At 40.4% G+C, this 4,899-nt stretch overlaps 1 non-coding gene across 1 annotated transcript; it reads left to right on the plus strand.

The window, feature by feature from the left end:
- The first annotated feature begins 875 nt into the window (after window positions 1-875).
- Window positions 876-983, plus strand: LOC130972523 (small nucleolar RNA R71). The gene has a single exon (XR_009083686.1). It is a non-coding gene; the product is annotated as a small nucleolar RNA R71 (small nucleolar RNA).
- Window positions 984-4,899: the final 3,916 nt, after the last annotated feature.

Below are 4,899 nucleotides of genomic sequence, written 5' to 3' on the forward strand. Positions count from 1 at the left end.
TGAGCCTCAGATTCCCATAGTTCCTCATTGGGGAACTCAGTGGAGGCTAGTGCACGCCCATTGAGGTCTTCCTCAGTGGCGTTCACTTCCTCTCCTTCCTCTCCATATTCGGCCATGTTGATGGCCTTGCACTCTCCTTTTGGATTTTCTTCTGTATTGCTTGGGAGAGTACTAGGAGGGAGTTCAGTAACTTTCTTGCTCAGCTGTCCCACTTGTGCCTCCAAATTCCTAATGGAGGACCTTGTTTCAGTCATGAAACTTTGAGTGGTTTTGATTAGATCAGAGACCATGGTTGCTAAGTCAGAGGGGTTCTGCTTAGAATTCTCTGTCTGTTGCTGAGAAGATGATGGAAAAGGCTTGCCATTGCTAAACCTGTTTCTTCCACCATTATTGTTGTTGAAACCTTGTTGAGGTCTCTGTTGATCCTTCCATGAGAAATTTGGGTGATTTCTCCATGAAGAATTATAGGTGTTTCCATAGGGTTCTCCCAGGTAATTCACCTCTTCCATTGAAGGGTTATCAGGATCATAAGCTTCTTCTTCAGATGAAGCATCCTTAGTATTGCTTGGTGCATTTTGCATTCCAGACAGACTTTGAGAAATCAAATTGACTTGTTGAGTCAATATCTTGTTCTGAGCCAGAATGGCATTCAGAGTATCGATCTCAAGAATTCCTTTCTTCTGATTTGTCCCATTCTTCACAGGATTCCTTTCAGAAGTGTACATGAATTGGTTATTTGCAACCATTTCAATTAGTTCTTGAGCTTCTGTAGGCGTCTTCTTCAGATGAAGTGATCCTTCAGCAGAGCTATCCAAAGACATCTTGGATAGTTCAGAGAGACCATTATAGAAAATACCTATGATGCTCCATTCAGAAAGCATGTCAGAAGGACATTTTCTGATTAATTGTTTGTATCTTTCCCAAGCTTCATAGAGGGATTCTCCATCCTTCTGTCTGAAGGTTTGGACTTCCACTCTAAGCTTACTCAATTTTTGAGGTGGAAAGAACTTTGCCAAGAAGGCATTGACTAGCTTTTCCCATGAGTCCAGGCTTTCTTTAGGTTGTGAGTCCAACCATGTTCTAGCTCTGTCTCTTACAGCAAAAGGGAATAGCATAAGTCTGTAGACCTCAGGGTCAACCCCATTAGTCTTGACAGTGTCACAGATTTGCAAGAATTCAGCTAAGAACTGATGAGGATCTTCCAATGGAAGTCCATGGAACTTGCAATTCTGTTGCATTAGAGAAACTAATTGAGGCTTAAGCTCAAAGTTGTTTGTTCCAATGGCAGGGATAGAGATGCTTCTCCCATAGAAGTCGGGAGTAGGTGCAGTAAAGTCACCCAGCACCTTCCTTGCATTGTTGGTATTGTTGTTGTTTTCGGCTGCCATGGGTTCTTCTTCTTTGAAGATTTCTGTCAGGTCCTCTATAGAGAATTGTGCTTTAGCTTCTCTTAGCTTTCGCTTCAAGGTCCTTTCAGGTTCAGGGTCAGCTTCAACAAGAATGCCTTTGTCTTTGTTCCTGCTCATATGAAAGAGAAGAGAACAAGAAAATATGGAATCCTCTATGTCACAGTATAGAGATTCCTTGAGGTGTCAGAGGAACAGAAAATTAGAAGGAAGAAGTAGAGAATTCGAACTTAGTGGGATATAGTTCGAATTGTGCATTGAGGAGGAGTGGTACTCCATAAATAGAAGGATGTGAGAAGAGAGGAAGAACTTTCGAAAATTAAATTAAAAAGATTTTAAAAAACATTTTGAAAAACTTTTAATTGATTTTCGAAAACCAAGAGTGGGAAAGAAATCAAGTAATTTTTGAAAAAGATTTTGAAATTAGAAATTAAAAAGATATGATTGAAAACTATTTTGAAAAAGATGTGATTAAAAAGACATGATTGAAAAGTTATGCTTTTAAAAAGATGTGATTGAGAAGATATGATTTGAAAAACATTTTAAAAAGATTTGATTTTAAAAATTAATGACTTGCCTAACAAGAAAAGATATGATTCAAACATTAAACCTTTCTCAACAGAAAAGGCAACATACTTGAATTGTTCAATCAAATCATTAATTGTTAGCAAGTATCTTTGAAAAAGGAAAGAAATTGATTTTGAAAAAGATTTGATTGAAAAAATATGATTTGAAAAAGATTTGATTTTGAAAAACCTTGAAAACTTGAAAAAAAATTGATTTGAAAGCAAAATCCTCCCCCTTGTGCCATCCTGGCGTTAAACGCCCAGAATGGTGCACATTCTGGCGTTTAACGCCCAGTGCACTACCTTTTTGGGCGTTAAACGCCCAACCAGGCACCCTGGCTGGCGTTTAAATGCCAGTCTGTCCTTCTTCACTGGGCATTTTGAACGCCCAGCTTTTTCTGTGTAATTCCTCTGCTGCATGTTTTGAATCTTCAGTTCCCTGTACTATTGACTTGAAAATAGAACCAAGATCAAATAAACAATGCATGCAAGACACCAAACTTAAAATTAGACACTAGACTCAAACAAGAAACATAAAATCTTTTTTGGTTTTTTATGGTTTTGTAAATTTTTTTGTGCTTTTTCAAAAATTATATGAAAATAGAAAATAAAGGTTGCAGAATTCTTAATTTGGATTCCAGGAATCATTGCAATGCTAGTCTAAGACTCCGGTCCAGGAATTAGACATGGCTTCACAGCCAGCCAAGCTTTCAAAGAAAGCTTCGGTCCAAAACACTAGACATGGCCAATGGCCAGCCAAGCCTTAGCAGATCATTGCTCCAATAGCAAGATTGATAGAAATCATCAAGCTCTTGTGATGATCAGTTGAAACCTCGGTCCAATAAGATTAGACATGGCTTCACAGCCAGCCAGACTTCAACAGATCATCATGAAACTCTAGAATTCATTCTTAAGAACTCTGAAAAAAAAATACCTAATCTAAGCAACAAGATGAACCGTCAGTTGTCCATACACGAAACAATCCCCGGCAACGGCGCCAAAAACTTGGTGCGCGAAATCGTGATCACTACAACTTCGCACAACTAACCAGCAAGTGCACTGGGTCGTCCAAGTAATAAACCTTACGCGAGTAAGGGTCGATCCCACAGAGATTGTTGGTATGAAGCAAGCTATGGTCACCTTGTAAATCTTAGTCAGGCAGACTCAAATGGGTATAGATGATGAATAAAACATAAAGATAAAGATAGAGATACTTATGTATATCATTGGTGAGAATTTCAGATAAGCATATGAAGATGCTTTGTCCCTTCCGTCTCTCTGCTTTCCTACTGTCTTCATCCAATCCTTCTTACTCCTTTCCATGGCAAGCTTATGCAAGGGTTTCACCGTTGTCAGTGGCTACCTCCCATCCTCTCAATGGAAATGTTCAATGCACCCTGTCACGGCACGGCTATCCATCTGTCGGTTCTCGATCAGGCCGGAATAGAATCCAGTGATTCTTTTGCGTCTGTCACTAACGCCCCGCCCTCAGGAGTTTGAAGCACGTCACAGTCATTCAATCATTGAATCCTACTCAGAATACCACAGACAAGGTTAGACCTTCCGGATTCTCTTGAATGCCGCCATCAGTTCTTGCCTATACCACGAAGACTCTGATCTCACGGAATGGCTGGCTCGTTTGTCAGGCGAGCACTCGGTTGTCACGCGATCAACCATGCATCGTGTATCAGGAATCCAAGAGATATTCACTCAATCTAAGGTAGAACGGAGGTGGTTGTCAGTCACACGTTCATAGGTGAGAATGATGATGAGTGTCACGGATCATCACATTCATCAAGTTGAAGAACAAGTGATATCTTGGAACAAGAACAAGCGGAATTGAATAGAAGAACAATAGTAATTGCATTAATACTCGAGGTACAGCAGGGCTCCACACCTTAATCTATGGTGTGTAGAAACTCCACCGTTGAAAATACATAAGAACAAGGTCTAGGCATGGCCGAGAGGCCAGCCTCTAGTGATCAAAAGATTCAAAGATCTCCAGATGTCAAATACAATAGTAAAAGGTCCTACTTATAGGAAACTAGTAGCCTAAGGATTACAAAGATGAGTAAATGACATAAAAATCCACTTCCGGGCCCACTTGGTGTGTGCTTGGGCTGAGCAATGAAGCATTTTTCGTGTAGAGACTCTTCTTGGAGTTAAACGCCAGCTTTGGTGCCAGTTTGGGCGTTTAACTCCCATTCTTGTGCCAGTTCCGGCGTTTAACGCTGGGAATTCTGAGGGTGACTTTGAACGCCGGTTTGGGCCATCAAATCTTGGGTAAAGTATGGACTATCATATATTGCTGGAAAGTCCAGGATGTCTACTTTCCAACGCCATTGAGAGCGCGCCAATTGGGCTTCTGTAGCTCTAGAAAATCTACTTCGAGTGCAGGGAGGTCAGAATCCAACAGCATCTGCAGTCCTTTTCAGTCTCTGAATCAGATTTTTGCTCAGGTCCCTCAATTTCAGCCAGAAAATACCTGAAATCACAGAAAAACACACAAACTCATAGTAAAGTCCAGAAAAGTGATTTTTAACTAAAAACTAATAAAAATATACTAAAAACTAACTAGATCATACTAAAAACATACTAAAAACAATGCCAAAAAGCGTACAAATTATCCGCTCATCACCTCCCCATCTCGACACAAAGAAATTTCTAACCAATCCCTCTCTTCTTCAAACTGAGTTGGGTATTTTGTGTTTCCTCTTTTATCTGTTTATATTGCTTGTGACTGTCTTTTCCGACTTGTGGCTTAATTTCTGTTTTATTTGCAGAGGTAATGAAGAATAATGAATCCATGAAAGCTTTTAAAAGAGCGCAGAAGGCGACTGCTACTTGAAACATCTCGGCCAAGGCGGCTGGGGAAGGATCCTCCCAAGTGCGCGTGAAGCCGTCTGTGCCGAGTTCCCTTGGGGTGA

Source organism: Arachis stenosperma, chromosome 3 (assembly GCF_014773155.1).
Source record: "Arachis stenosperma cultivar V10309 chromosome 3, arast.V10309.gnm1.PFL2, whole genome shotgun sequence".
Lineage (NCBI taxonomy): Eukaryota > Viridiplantae > Streptophyta > Magnoliopsida > Fabales > Fabaceae > Arachis > Arachis stenosperma.